The sequence below is a fragment of the Meles meles genome, chromosome 7, assembly GCF_922984935.1.
Source record: "Meles meles chromosome 7, mMelMel3.1 paternal haplotype, whole genome shotgun sequence".
In the NCBI taxonomy this organism is placed as follows: Eukaryota; Metazoa; Chordata; class Mammalia; order Carnivora; family Mustelidae; genus Meles; species Meles meles.
The window spans coordinates 96,692,436-96,708,717 of record NC_060072.1 but is presented as its reverse complement, the minus strand read 5'-3'; the positions used below and the strand labels follow the sequence as shown (position 1 = coordinate 96,708,717).

General features: G+C 45.3%; 1 pseudogene; it reads right to left on the bottom strand.

The window, feature by feature from the left end:
• Positions 1 to 13,131: 13,131 nt before the first annotated feature.
• On the bottom strand, positions 13,132 to 13,769 carry LOC123947256 (annotated as a pseudogene).
• Between the last annotated feature and the right edge of the window lie 2,513 nt (positions 13,770 to 16,282).

Below are 16,282 nucleotides of genomic sequence, written 5' to 3'. Positions count from 1 at the left end.
AAATATACTTATGTAGGGGCACCTGGGTGGCTCAGTCCATTGTGCACTGGACTCTTGATTTCGGCTCAGGTCATGATCTCAGGGTTGTGAAATCTGTACCTGCATTGGGATCTTGCTTAAGCCTGCTTAAGGTTCTCTCTCTTCTTCTCCCTCTGCCCACCTTCCCACCAAGTGTATACACATGCACTCTCTCTCTAAATAAAAACAAAAAACAAAAAATTGTTAATAGATTATTACACAGCTATTACATTCATGGCATGAAAAATAGGTATTAAAATAGGAAATTGCTTCTGTTAACAGAAAAATATCAGGTTATAGAACTGTGTATACAGTATGAGTTCAACTCATAAACATAAGCATTATAAGGAAATCTGGAAAGAATATACCAAAATTTAAATTATAATTATTTCAGGGAACCTGACTGGCTCAGTCAGTAGAGCATGCAATGCTCAATCTCGGGGTTGTGAGTCAAGCCCCATGGTGAGTGTAGAGATTATTTAAAATTAAAAATATATATACAGTAAATAAATAAAATATATCCCAACATTTTTTAAAAATAAAAAAATCATAATTACCGTTTGCTAATAGGATTGCAGATTATTTTCGTCATGTATTTTGTATTTTTGGTAATGCACATAAAAAATCTCATACGTACTTTATAATATAAGATACATTTTCATTTTAATTTTAAGATTTTATTTTATTTGTCAGAGAGAGAGTGAGAGAGAGAGAGAGAACAAGCAGGGGGAGTAGCAGACAGAGGGAGAAGCAGACTCCCCAAAGAGCCTGATGTGGGACTCGATCCCAGGACCCTGGGAACATGACTTGAGCCAAAGGCAGATGCTTAACCAACTGAACCACCCAGACATTCCAAGATACACTTCATTTTAAAATAAAACAATTTCAACTTTTCACTAAAAAAAAAAAACGAAAATACAACTGGTTCTGTATTTAACACTTGTTCTGAAAATGTTAATTTATTCCAATGAGATTAATATGTTGTAGGATAATTAGAACAAAATCCAAATTTCTCATTTGCTAATACACAACGTCCTGTGCCAGAAACAGTAAGTGAGCACAGAAGCTGCATCCAGCTGAGCCCAGCCATGTAGGAATACCAACGCCCACGGGCACAAAAACAGCAATCGTGAACACCTTTCCAAAAATCAAAGAGAAAGCATTATCTATTAAGAACTGCTGAAATGGCTCCTCTGTGTGGCTGGTTTAGTTTAGACACCAGACGACTTCCATCCAACTGCCAGACAAAACCAAAAATGCAGAGGAGAGGGGCACCTGGGTGGCTCAGTGGCTTGGGCCTCTGCCTTCAGGCCAGGTCATGATCTCAGGGTTCTGGGATCCAGCCCCAAACTGGGCTCTCTGCTCGGTGAGGAGCCTGCTTCCCCTACCCCTCTCTGCCTGGGGCTCTGCCTACTTGTGATCTCTCTTTCTGAAAAATAAATAAAATCTTTAAAAATAAATAAATAAAATAAAATCAAGCTTCACTGAAGCTTAATGCAGCCATTAAAAAAAAAAAAAAAATGCAGAGGAGAAAGCCACAAAAGGATTTCCGGCAGTGATGCAGAAGTTAACGGAAGACCAGGTTTATACATTGGATCAGAAGTTCAATTCCTATGAAACAGCTATTTATTAGAAATGCACGCCTCAAAGAACCTACATGCCAAGGTCAGAAAATCATGTCTCAGGATTTAAGGCTAGGAAAGATGGCTTAACCGTATCGTTTAACCTCCATGCCCAACCGAGGGGCATGAGCCACACTGCTCCATATCTGGTGTTAGAACTTTCCTCATATTTCAGATAATCCTCCTTCTATCACTTACCATACCTCACAAACCCCGATTCTTCTACAGCAAATTTCAGATCTTTCTCAAGGTGAGGTGCCCTATTGATTGGAGTGTTTATGCATTCTTAACCATTCCACATGTGTTAAACTGTGTTAGTGTTTTCATTAGATTCCTCTTTTTAAGAAATGTGTTCTAAAAAAGATTTTCAGTGTTGTCCCTAAACCCATTTCCCAATAGCCCTGTGGATTACACCGCGGACTTCTGCATAGTACAGCGATTTTTAAGGAGTATGTATTGAGTTACTGCACAACTGAACATCCCTGGATAGGAGGACACACGGTTATCATCCTGCCAAAGTGAACACACAAAGATAATGCAATTCCATTCACAATTCAAATGTGATTTATTTCGGATCTTGACAAATTGGTAAGAAAGTTAATCTATAAGGCTTTCTCAGCCTTGCCGCAATTGACATTTGGGTCCAGATAATTCTTTGTTGTAGGAGGCTGTCCTGTACATTATAGGATTTTTACAGCACTGGTGGCCTCTACCCACCAAATATCAGGAGCCATCCCCTCTCCTTTGTGACAACCCAAAATGCCCCTGGACGGTGCCAAAAATCCTTTGGTGGACAAAATTACCTCCTTAAGAACTACTGATTGATTGATAGCTTGAGTGATTGATGGGTGAGACTACTTATTTCTTTTATTTAACTTTAATTAATTAACATATTGTGTGTTATTAGTTTCAGAGGTAGAGATCAGTTGTATATAAAACCCAGTGAAGAACTACTGATTTAAAGGAACAAATTTGAGGGCCCGGATAGCTCAGTATGTTGAATATCCAACTCTTGATTCCAGCTCAGGTCATGGTCATGGCATCGAGCTCTGTGTCCAGCTCCCTGCCCAGCCGGGAGTCTGCTTCGCCCTCTGCCTTTACCCTGCTCGTGTGCTCTCTTGCTCTCTCTAATAAATAAAATCCTTAAAAAAAGAAATCACTCAGGGGCAAATGCATGCTAACTTTTATGAAAAAACAAGAGATGACTCACAGGGTGGGCTGCAGGGTCCAGAGTGAGGTACCAAGACCAGACTGTGAAGAGCTCAGAGGATTATTCACAGGCCTTGAAACCTAAGGGAGTTTGCCTGCCTGCATTTCAAAACGACTTTGTCCTGGTGACCCCCCTTCTTTTTTTTTTTTTTTTTTAAGATTATTTATTTATTTATTTGACAGACAGAGATCACAAGTAGGCAGAGAAGCAGGCAGAGAGAGAGAGAGAGAGAGAGCGCAGGAAGCAGGCTTCCTGCCAAGGAGAGAGAGAGAGAGAGGAGGAAGCAGGCTTCCTGCCAAGGAGAGAGCCCAGAACCCTGGGATCCTGACCTGAGCTGAACGTAGTGGTCTTAACCCACTTGAGCCACCCAGGCGCCCCCTGGTGACCCCTTTTTAACCTTCCACTTCCCCTCTCTTGGAGTCAGAATTTCTGTAACTTTACCTTATGCCTCTACCACCATTCACTATGCATTGGGAACAGGTAACTTCTTTAACTACCCAAATCCACAGACAGAGAAGAATTGTGACCAGTCATCTCACCCATACCTGATTCCATGAGACAAAATGTCATGAGATTTGGGATTTTGGAGCTGCCAAAATTTAGATGCGATCTTGTGCTTTTTTTTTTTTTTTTAAGATTTTCTTTATTTATTTGAGAGAGTGCAAGAGAGCATGAGAGGAGAGAAGGACAGAGGGAGAAGCAGACTCCCCGTGGAACTGGGAGCCCAATGCGGGACTCGACCCTGGGATCATAACCTGAGCCTGAAGGCAGTCGCTTAACCAACTGAGCCACCCAGGCACCTGATTTTGTGCTTTTCAACGGAGACTGTGACGGGATGCTACTTTGGAGAACTTGCGATGGGGTTGCATGAGTCTGGCCTGTGGGATGGACACAAAACCACGGCGATGGAAAACAAACCAGTGCTTGCCCCTGGTGTGGGTGGGTGAAGGTGTGACTCTAAAGGGAGTTTTGAGTGTGATAGAACTGCTCTATCTCCTGATTGTAGGATTTGTTTTGTATCCTGATCCATAGGATATGAGAATCTGCTCATGTGTTAAAATCCATGGAGCTGTATACCAACAGAAAAGTTAATTATACTAAATGGTAATTTAAATAATTAAAAAAGAGAAAAGAAACCGAAGGACTAGAGAGCTCCATTAATGCCATTTATGAAGTCCTATTATCTGTGAGTAATAAATATTGGAATCATCTAGAGAAAGGAAAGCTAGAATTGGGTCCCAGCCTCTTGTTCTTTTCTTGCTTTTAGCAGTTAGTTTCTGTCTATTCAACATGAGCTCTCCGGGGGCAAACTTACTCTTGTCTTTTCCTACGGCCCCAGGTCCATGGTATCTGGGCTTATCAGTTGATAGAGCATATCTCCTTTGGTAATATAAAGTCCTCAAGGAAAAGGTCCTAGGAAGGCACCCGGAGCCCAGTGGCTCTTCTCGGATTGCTGGCTTTGGCCATCCACTGGACAGGAAGAAGGAACTGGGCAGTGAATGGGTTTTGCCCACTAGGAGGAAGTGTGGAATGAAGCAAGACAACTGTTGGTTATGTGTGTGTGTTTAAGATTTTATTTATTTATTCATTTATTTAAGAGAGAGTGAGAGAGAGCCAGAGCCATGGGAGAGAGAGAGCATGAGGGGGGGAGGGGGGGTTAGCGGGGAGGCAGAGGGAAAGAGAGAAGCAGACTCCCCACTGAGCAGGGAGCAAAGGTCAGGGGATCAAGACTTGAGGCAGACCCTCAACTGACTGAGCCACGCAGGCGCCCCCTATTGGTTGGTTTTACAGGAAGGCGGGAGTTCAGGGTCCTGATTTTAGATAATTGAGTTAACTTCCTTATGGCTCAGATTCCTCCTCAGAGATAACATCTGTTTTGTTTACCCTAGGGTGGTTGTCAGAAGCAGGTGGGATAATGTGCCAGAACGCTAGTGACACAGACTTCTCTCACTCTTGGGGTACTTAACTTGGTTGGAATAATCACCAGGGCATCATTCCTTTGTCCCATTACAGCTTCTAGCACAAGCAGTTTTAAATCTCTTGAGAGAAGGATCAATGTCTCAGAGACACTTACACACGATTATTTCCACACACGCTCTCCTGAGGGGCCTGCATCACACGGAGATGCAGCCTGCATTCCCTGGGTTCTGTCCACCAGCACAGCCCTGGCACCATCCCTCACCCTCTTCCTCTGGAGATAAGGCTCTCTTAGTGGGGAGCGCCTCTGTGTGGCAGCCAGCCAGCCAAGGGCACAAACACACACTCTCACACACACACAGAGCTCTAAGGAGTGAGGATAAAGGGCACCGTTATTACAAAAGGAAAGGTAACGCCAGTGCGGAGGAGTGGTGTCCTGACCTCCCCTCTCACAGAGCAGCAATGACGATTCAGTAGTTTTGGGTCATGAGGCTGGGGACCAGAGGACCCAGCACTGTGAGGTGAGCATTGTGTGTGGAAATTAAGACGCTTCCCCTTTGTTCCAGTATGTAAATGACGATCTGTTTTCCTGGAGACTTTTTCCCTGCGTCACTGTCCAGGGACAGGACCCTCCCTGTCATCAGGGCCAGTTCACTCTGCACATTGCCCTACACCAGCAATCCTCAGTCAGGGGCTTTATGAAGGCACCAAGATGTGTCAAAAATCACGGGGAGATGCAGCAATGTATTACTTAACAAGTAATATTTGAGTGGCCAAGGCTATCCAGGCTGTCCCTCCAAAAATACATTAAAAAAAAAAGATACTTCAGAAAGGAGTTGAGGTTTCCTATGATGTCACTCTCTGTAGGTCCCTCACATTCCAATAGTTTTAAGTTTTATTTATTTATTTATTTTAGATATGTATAGAGAGAGGGTATGTGAATGGGCAGAGGAGCAGAGGGAGAGGGAGAAAGAAAATCTCAAGCAGACTGAGCCCCATGTGGGGCTCAATCTCAGGACCCATGAGAGCATAACCTGAGCAGAAACCGAGAGTCCGATCCTTAACCCACTGAGCCAGCCAGGCGCCTCTGCAGTGGAGTTTTCAAGTAGAAAGGGAAGGGAGAGACCCTGTTACCACCACCAGGAGCTGCACGTGGATTGTACTATCACCACCACCCGGTGGGAGAGGGTGAAAGTTAATATTGGAAGCAGGATGACATTCTTTTGGATGTTGCCCCCAAGGCTTAATGGTTTTCCAGATCAACAATTCCTCGTTCCTGTAGGTTAACAAGCTCTGCAGGGTTTCCAAAGCAAAGCCAGGCAACAGGGCTTCCCAGAAGCCTGAGTCCTGTCAGGTGCAAGCATCCCATTCCTGCAGCCCTACCCCTGCTCCTGCCAGCTCACTCCATCCCTCCCTGGCATCCCCAGTCTCCTTGAGCCCACCAGGACTCCAGTGCCACTGACCCAACGCCCCTTTTCACTAAGCCCCAGCCCTTGCTAGTCCCTCTTCAGTCCCCACCTACGCTCCCCGATCTATTACTATGATGCCCCACACTGGTCATGCCTGGGACTCCTTACCCCCCTCCCTCCCATCTCTCCCTTAGTGGTACTCACTTGGCCAAACCACAAGCCAGGGTCATAGCCCCTCTCTCTGCCCCAGGCCTGCCCTTGAGGGTGGTTGGAGAGAACAGAGCTCAGAGGCTGACTGGTATCAGGAGAAATCCATGACCACGGATCTCCAGTGGGCTTCATGCTCTTGGCCATGGCTGTTCTCTATTCATTCTCCCCATTCCCAGACAACCTTTCCAAACCCCTCCTCTCTCCTCCATCCTCCAACTTGTCCTCTCCTGTTCTGGCTCTGAGCTGATGAGCAACTTGACTGAGAAACACTGAAGCATTGGAGAAGCATTTCCGCAGAGTCTTCCCACACCCTCGCAGCCACCAGGGCCTGCAGCCACCAGGGCCTGCAGCCGCCAAGCCTGCCCTCCTCCCCCTGAGACCTGTCCCTGCAGCCTGCAGTAGACCACAGCCCCTCGAGCCCTCTCAGCGCACCCTCCACCAATTCCCCCTCCCTGCCCCTCCTAAGCCACCGCTCTCTCGCTGTCCACCACTTATTTCCCCCTCCTGCTCTCCCTTCACCACCACCACCACATCTTTTTCTAGTGGCCCCCAAATTCCTCTAGGGATCGGTCCGGACTCACTGTCTCCAAATCCCTTTTCCCATGTTGGATGAGAGAATGTCCATCAGGCACCCGCACCGACCACTTTTCCCAAACTGCTTCCACGGACGTGTCCAGTGACCTCCTCCCGGACAGCCAGGGTTCACTTCCTATCCTCATGCGACTTCACACAGAAGCATTTGAGTGCTCTCTCTGTCTCCTTCTGGATACACCTTCTTCCCCTGGCTTCCAGGACACCACTCTCTTGCAACTTCGTTCCTCTTGTCTCAATGCTTCCTCTCAGTTTCCTTTGCTAGTTTCCTGCACTTGTCCCAGATCCTTGATGCTGGGTGTCCCGGGGGCTCAGTTCTCCAGCTCCTGTGTAGCTATCCTTCTATGTCAGCCCGTACCTGTCTGCTGGGCCCAGACTCGATTTTCCAATGGCCTCCTCCACATTTCCCCTTCAATGTCGGGGAGACATCTCAAATTTAAGCTTAGTCAGCAAATCATTTTATTTCATGTTCTCCTGAAGGCAGATCTTGTGTAACTCATTCCCACTGAATCCAAGGTAAATTTTTAAAAGATTTTATTTATTTATTTGACAGACAGAGAGAGAGAGGGAGGAAACACAAGCAGGGGTAGTGGGAGAGGTAAAAGCAGGCTCTCCGCTGAGCAGGGAGCCTGATGTGGGGCTGGACCCCAGAACCCTGGGATCATGACCTGAGCCAACACAGACACTTAACCTACTTGAGCCACCCAGGCACCCTGAGAGTCCAAGGTAATTCTTAAGAAGTTTAATTTTCAAAAAGTATCTTTGGAGAAGTCTTAGTATCATGCATCAAGTCACACTTATATTTTGATCACTAAGGCATGTTTCATGTTTTCTGCCTATTGTGTCCTACTCGTGAGTTAAGAGGAGAATTTTTGAGGCAGCCTACAGAACTAGTAGACGCCTTGTGAACCTAATCAAGGATCAGCTTAGGAGAGAGACAGGTGGTGTTGTTTCATGGAAGAAATGTCAAGACTGATCTTGTGATGCCCTCTAAGGGGAAGAGAATACACCAGCAGGACCAGTTGCAGTCAGGAGCTCTACATGCAAATTTTACACATTCCCATGACTCCTTCCTCCTTGCACCAACCTAGCATAGACCTGAGAGCCCGCTGGCATCTTGGACAAATGCTCTGAGGTGAGAAGGATAGAAAACCACGGAGAGAGTCTTAAAGCTAAAAGATGTCCTAGGGGTGTCTGGCTGGCTCACAGGGTAGAGCATGTGACTCTTGATCTTAAGGTGGTGACTTAGAGCTCGGCCGTGGGAGTAGAGATTACTTAAAAATAAACTCTTTAAAAAATTTTTTTTAAATTAAAAGGTGTCCTAGCCCAATCAGCCTGAGATTCGAACCAACTTATAGTCCAACATAGTCAGGTCTTTTGACTTAATGCCACAAGGGAGACTGCACACCAGAAGACCCATGGGTCATTTCACCAAACAAAGGAAGAGTCAGTACAGGATTTAGGAGTGAAGCAATGTGTTGATAGGCTCCAAGCAAAGCAGGGCTGAGTGAAAAGCAGTCTACCTCAGGTCTGAACTGCAAATTGGACCCAGGGTCTCTTACTTTAGAAAGTATAGTTGAGGAGCACCTGGGTGGCTCAGTTGCTGAGCGTCTGCCTTCGGCTCAGGTCATGATCCCAGGGTCCTGGGATCAAGCCCTGCATTAGGCTCCCTGTTCCACGGAAATCCTGCTTCTCCCTCTCCCACTCCTTGTGTTCCTTCTCTCACTGTATCTCTCTCTATCAAATAAATAAAATCTTTAAAAAAAAAAAAAGGAAAGTATAGTTGACCTTTGAACAATATAGGGGCTTAGGGGCACTGACCCCCTGCATAGTCAAAAATTTGCATGTTAAGTTTTGATACCCTAAAAACGTAATTATAAATAGTCGACTTTCACCTAGAAACATTACTGATAACATAAGCAGTTGATTGACACACATTTTGCATGTTATATGTATTATATACTGTATTCTTACAATAAAATAAGCTAGAGAAAAGGACATGTTATTAAGAAAATCATAAGAAGGGGCACCTGAGTGGCTCAGTGGGTTAAGCCTCTGCCTTCAACTCAGGTCATGATCTCAGGGTCCTGGGATCGAGCCCTCTGTCGGGCTCTCTGCTCAAAGGGGAGCCTGCGTCCCCCTCTCTCTCTGCCTGCCTCTCTGCCTACTCGTGATCTCTCTCTCTGTCAAATAAATAAATAAAATCTTAAAAAAAAAAAAAAAGAAAGAAAGAAAAAATCATAAGGAGGGCCGCCTGGGTGGCTCAGTCATTAGGCATCTGCTTTCAGCTCAGGTCATGATTTCTGCTCCCCTCTGCTGGTGTTCCCTCTCTTGTTGTCTCTTTGTATCAAATAAATAAATTAAATCATTAAAAAGAAAGAAAGAAAAGAAAAACATAAGGAAAGTGCAGGAAATGGCAGAAGAGAAGTCAGGGAGACTTCCATGGTGAAAGGCATTTGAAGTGCTGTCGATGGTTCTGAGACATGAGGCACGTACCATTAATTACTGGAGAGGCTTCCAGGACTTTCTCCAAATCATAAGGATGTACACAGACAGGCTCTAGGAGCAAAGACTGGTTCCTGAAAGATAGCCAGCCAGAAACTGAAGATCTCAATCCTATAACCACAAGAAAGTGAATACGGCCAACAGAGTAAAAAGGCTTGGAAACCGATTCATACCTAGAGCCTGCAGTGATCCTATGATGGTTTCATAAATATTTATAAATGTAATATCCTTATGTCATATCCTTATCCTGACTAGCAGAAATAATATATATTTTTTAAATTTGGGGGGTATAGTTGACACACAATGTTTATTAGTTTCAGGTGTACAACACTGATTTATCACCTCCCTACTTTGCTATGTGCACCATAAATGTAGCCATCATCGGCTACCATCTGTCACTATACAACCCAAGTACAATATCATTGACTATATTCCCTCTGCTCTGTTTTTTATTCCCATGACTTATTCACTCCATAACAGGACACCTGGACCATACATAATATTGCATTAACTAAGGGGACCACCTTCTTTTCTCTGAGGTTCACAATAATGCCTCTTCCCAGCTTGAGGGAAGAACCTTCTCCTACAAATGAAGATATCATAATTTCAAACAGAATATTTAGTCTTAGGTACAGAGAGGTCCCTGCTACATCCACTCACAAGGCCATTTGGTACACCAAGTTCCAGCAGCCAAGCTGAAGGTCTGGTTTGAGTTCCCCTGGAAAATAGTCACATTACAGGTAGTGTCATGGAACAAGCAGAACTTCCCACCTCCAGACATCTGGTCAGTTCAAATCAGGCATCCATCTCAAATCCTGGGTTCTGTTATGCAAATTCAAGGATCTGATTTCAAGGGCAGTTATGTTTTCCAGAGGTACTCCTCCCTAATTTCGAGAATAGCACTTATTCGAATAGAGTCTATATATTGAAAAAAAAAAGAAAAGAAAATCATAAGAGAAAATAATTTACAGTACTATATTGTATTTATCAAATTTTTAAAAAATCTGTATGTAAGTAAGTAGACTATGAAGTTCAAACCCCTGTATTTCAAGGGTCAAGCATATAGTTAAGACAGCTGTGAAATGTTGTGTCTAGCACCCGTTATCTGAAGCTCTGTATCTGAGTCGTATATTGAAGCTGCTTCCGTGTCAGAGTGACTCAGAGGCAAGAATGGGACATCCATTCTCACTGACGCAATTTTAAACAGCAAAGTTTTGGATGAGTGATGCTTTTTCAGAGAACAAGGTTTCTCAGTAAGTGAAAACGCAGTAGTCACACAAACAAAGGGGTTGTTAAAACACTTCACGGTTGCAGCAGGTCCTTTGGAGAAAGAGTGGGCCAGAAATTTGGCAAAAATTTACTTTCTCAGCTCAAGTTAGTATTTGCTTTCTCAAGGACCAGGATCGAGCCCCGCATCGGGCTCTCTGCTTGGCGGGGAGCCTGTTTCCTCCTCTCTCTCTCTCTCTGCCTGCCTCTCTGCCTACTTGTGATCTCTGTCTGTCACATAAATAAATAAAATCTTTAAGAAAAAAAAAAAAAGACCCTTTCATAGCAATTAACATGTTTGTACTTGTTTAATACTTGTTTGTACTTGTTTAATATGCCTGTTTAATATGCAAGTTGAAATCTTTTTGAGAGAAGGAATGTTGCCATAAATATATGTGTGCACTTAATACACATAAGCAATCTTTTGGTCTTTCTCGGGAGCCCTCGGCGGTGCTGGGCACAGAAGAATCAGCAAATACCCTCCTACCCAGCTTGGTGCTGCCACTAAGACAAGACCCCTTGTCCTTTCCCATGTGGACAGAAAATTCAGGAACAGGTAGGAGGATAGGGAGACTGTAGAGCCAAAACCATATATTCTGCAAAAGGTTACCCTCTTGGCCTATGAATTTTTAACTCTTAAAAAATGAAAATAGGAAAAAAAAATTAAAAGATGAAAATAGGGAAGGGTCATGAATTTTAAAAGCAAAGCAAGTCTGGTAGTTAATTTTAAAATCAAAGCAGGCTGAGCACAAGTGACCAGACCACCCTAGAGGGGTACAGGGTGAGACACCCCAGCGAGGCCACTCTGGCATAAAGACTATTTCGACTTAAAAGTAACAAAAACCCAGCAGATGCAGGAAAGTCTCTCTGCCTCCCCTGTAACTGCCTAAATTCATGGTGGAAGGGAGAGTCTGCATCAGGAAGGGAAGTGCTCCTTTACCAAAGGAACTCAGCAGCATGAGAGAAAAATCTCGTTTTCCCCAAACATCTCCTTCTACCTTCTCACTAAGGACTTTTCTCGTCTTTGAGTCCTCAGGTCCTCAGCTTTGTCCTGAGCTCACATGAGCTTCCTGTTGCCCCATTACCTTCAGAGTTTCGTGTCTGTGTGGATTCTCCATAGGTCCGCACCTTAAATTTGATTTGCTCCTGTTAATCTGTCTCATGTCAATCTGGTCCCAAGTCCAGCTGGAAAGACCATGGGGCAGAGGAAGGTCTTCCTCCCTGATCATCCCCTACTTGTCGGTCACAAGGAGGTCAGATGTCATGGGCTGGTGGCACGGACGGGAGGATTAGGATCCAATGGATCCCCTTTGTGTCCTCATTCATTTCCTCTTCCTCCTTCTTTGCCTTCTCTTCCCCCTCTTCTGCGTGTTCCTTTCTGCTTCATCCACTCCTTCCTCTTCTTTCTCTCTCTTCTATTTTTCTCCCCCATCTTTGTGGAAATGGCAAAGTGTTTCCCAGACCCACTGCCCAGCTGCAGCATCACCTAATACCACCCCCACCCTGTGTCCGGGTGTCAGGGTGGGGACCAGGGACCTGTGCCATCTGTCCATGCGGGTATGCTCCAAGAGGCGCCTCGCAAAGCATGGCCTGTGCCGCACCCCGTCGCTGGAGTCTCAAGACATTGGTCAATAAAAAGCAGTTGTGGTATCACAATTTACCAAAGGTTTAATTACAAAGCTACAGGAGGAGGCTGACTTATCTCACCAACAACATGAGCCTCATTTGCTTATAATCCAGTTTGTTTGTTTGGGATTTAAAAAATAGGAGAGGGGTACAGGTTACACAGCTAGGAAGTCCATGGATGTAGGTAACACACATGACCGTCACCTCTTAGAGAGAAAAGTGAAGATCCAAGGCACATACTGCCCCAGGAACGTTGCCCTCAACAACGACTTTAAAAGCAAATCATCTACCAGCATTACAGTAATTTAAGTTTCAACTCATGGTTTTTCTCTGTCCAGGTCCAGAACCAATATACTCGGAATTGGGATGACTTTAGGGAGGATGAGGGCTGGGGCATGCCAGCCATGTGCCTCTGATAAGGGTGATGTCCCACAATTTACTGAGCTCAGCAAGATTCCCACAGGATCTGCCACACGCTAGGCAGTGAACACAGGTTCTTTGGAACCATTTCCTCTTGGCCTAGAAAAGTCCCTGCAATCTCCGGTCCATGAATCCTACTCCTATCTTTCCAGCTCACTCCATCCAGTAAGTAAATATCCTTAGATCCCACCAGGATAACACTCAGATTGGGTCTACCACATCCTCACTGGCTCCGTACCACAATGTATTCACTTTGATCTTCATTCTGCTTAAGTTCCATGGACAATCTTTTTTTTCTTTTTCTTTTTTTTTTTTTAATGACTGAAACAAAATAGATCTAAAACCGCAGCTTCGGGAAGAACCATTTGTTCTTGCCGGTCCTGTACCTCTCCTTGAACTTGACCTCCACCTCTCTTCAAGCCTTGTGTTTAAGAGCAGAATCTCTGAAGACAGTGTTTTTGAGGACAGTTTTGTCCAAGGGGATATCCACGGAATACCTTGTGGGCATGAGATGATTGTAGTTGCAAACTTTCATGAAAGACTTGATCTTGGGCGCCTGGGTGGCTCAGTGGGTTAAGCCTCTGCCTTCGGCTCGGGTCATGATCTCGGGGTCCTGGGATCGAGTCCCACGTCGGGCTCTCTGCTTGGCAGGGAGCCTGCTTCCTCCTCTCTCTCTCTCTCTGCCTGCCTCTCTGCCTACTTGTGATCTCTCTCTGTCAAATAAATAAATAAAAATCTTAAAAAGAAAAAAAAAGAAAGACTTGATCTTTGACTTCTTGGTGATTTTCTTCTTGCCCATGGCCGCTGTCACTTTGTATGGGGGTGGGGGGGACAGTCAATTCCAGCCACCAGAGCATGGCTGTAGGGACGGTCTGAGGTGCCATGGTCAGTGCTCTTCACAATGACCAGTTTGTACCTGGAGTGGCATCTGGCCAGGACCAGCACCACCTTCCTGGCTGTCATGAACTTGCCCATCTCAACATCAGCCATGTGAGCTTACGGCAGAAAGGAAATAATGGCACCTCCCCTTGGAAAATCATTTTAATGACTCCTTTGTTTATCCTCAACTCACTTGCCTATCTTCGGGAAAAGTGTCCTCACTCAGCCAAACCACAGCTCTGGTCGAGTCCAACTCTACCTGCTCCACACACTGAACATGGCTGAAGAACAGTTCAGCTGATGCAGATTTAAGCTGACAAACTTCCACTGGGCCCTGACCGAAGCCCCACTAGCATATTATCCTTCTGTAGCCCACTCTCTCCCACACTCCTAGGCAAGTACTTCACACCTTGTCCTCTTTCTTCAAACTTCCATGTCTTCCTCAGCTTGTTTTGAGGAAGTGATCTTGCTTCCTACTTTACCGAGTGAGTTGAAGCACTCTAAGAGATCTTCCAGCACTCCCAGGACCTCAGACTCCCAGTGTCTTCCAGCAAATATGCAGTCTCACCTATCACCAGAGACCATCCCTCCGTGTGCCTGTCAGCCAGTCCTTCCCAGGTCCTCCCACCATGATACTCACTTCATCCTCTCCAACTCAAGCCAGCCAAGTCAGCACACAAACACAGTTGTTTCTCTCACTTTAAGTTCTGCCTATAAAAAGGGTTCATGTTTTTTCCTATAAAAGAAACCATCCAGTCTGAAGTCCTGACTGTCAGTCAGGGTTTTCTAGAAGCACAGTTACTGAGGCACTGCTCCTGCCAAAATTCTCTAATACCCATGTTATGTGGATATCACTATAACGGAGGTGGGGACAATATTTCCACATGGGTTGTTTACACACTCACGCTTCACACTCCCTTCCACACCGTGCAGTGACTTGGGCTCTGTCATTCCCCCATCAGTCTGAACCTTAGTTTCTGACATACACACACACATCTCATGACCATCTTAGGAGAAAGTTTCTATGGAAAAAGAGCTTCAGACATCAGACACCTTTCCACTGTTGCACTGAGCTCCGTGCTGGTCCATAACACCAGGTGTTCCGGAGAACATCTGGAGAGTGAGTCCTATGTACTTGAGGAGTTCATGGCTCACAGAAGAGAAAGCAGGTCAATGATTAATAACTATGCAACAAGCCCACACTCTCTGAATCCAGTTGGGCTCTGAGCTCAGAGAATCAGCGGCTCAGAAGGTAAATGAACCAGGTGACCTCTGGCTTATGAGTCATGAACTCATCTCCCTAAGAGTGTGTTCATAAATTTTCTAGACCTGGGCCCAAGGTCCAGAATAGAGGTGTACAATTATTTGTTGAAGAAACATACGTGCATATATCAACTCCTTGGAGAAACAATGAGAAAGACACTTAATGTCCCTTGGGGCAAAGGACTCACAGAGGAGTTGAGCTCTAAACTGAGAAGCAGGCAAGGGGGTGAAAGGTATTCTGGGCAGAGGGAACTGCCTGTGCAAAGACATGGAAAGAAGGTTTAAAAGAGCTCATGACAGGGTGCCTGGTGGCTCAGTCCGACTCTTGATTTCAGCTCAGGTCGTGATCTCAGGGTCATGAGATCGAGCCCTGCATTGGGCTCCACACTCAGCCTGGAGTCTGTCTGTCCTCCCTCTGCTCATTCCCCTCCCCATCACGCACCCCCCCCCTTTTACATTCTCTTGCCCTCTCTTTCTCAAATAAATAAATAAAATCTTTTTAAAAAGAAAAGAAAAGAAAGAGCTCACGATGCCAACATGGCTCAGTTGTTTAAGCATCTGCCTTCGGCTCTGGGCATGATCTCAGGGTCCTGGGATTGAGTCCCACATCGGGCTCCTTGCTCAGCGGGAAGGAAGCCTGTTTCTCTCTCTGCCTGCTCTGCCTGATGCTCTACTTGGGTTCTCTCTCTCTCTCTCTCTCTCTCTCTGGCAAGTAAATAAATAAAATCTTTAATAAAAAAGGAAGTAAGGAAGGAGCGAGCTCATGAGTCTAGGAAACCACGTGGTGTTCATCATGGCTGTCTCAGGGAGGGGTGTCCATGGGCTAGTAAGAGGCAACACTAATCCCTCTCTCTGCCTCAAGTACCTTCAGATCTGACAAGGGAACTCATTTCCACCTCAGGCCTTCGAGTTGACTTCTTCCCCAGCTGCCTGGGGTTTCTCTTTTCCTATTCTTCCCAAAGCATTTTGCCTTGAGCATCTGTGGGAGGACAGGGCAGCATTTTTCATGGATATTCCTAGGTTTCCCTTGGTTCACACTCTCTTGCCTCACAAAATTTAGAAGAGAGGGCAGTCCTTTTCAGATTCGTGTAGCTGTCCTAGAACTAGACAACTCCAGATCAGGTCTCTCAAACCCGGACTATATATAGGATATTCCAGGGCTGCTGGATCCAGTCATCCCCAGAGGCAAAGGAAAGCTCAGAGAAAAGTTCTCTGAAGATTACGGATTCCCTCCTCAATTCCCCAAGATGGGGTGGCAAATGTGTTTGTTCAAACAATATTTATTGAGTATTGTTTCCAGGGTCACTTGATGCCTCTCCTTCATGCTTTGACGGATCTCTTTTCCC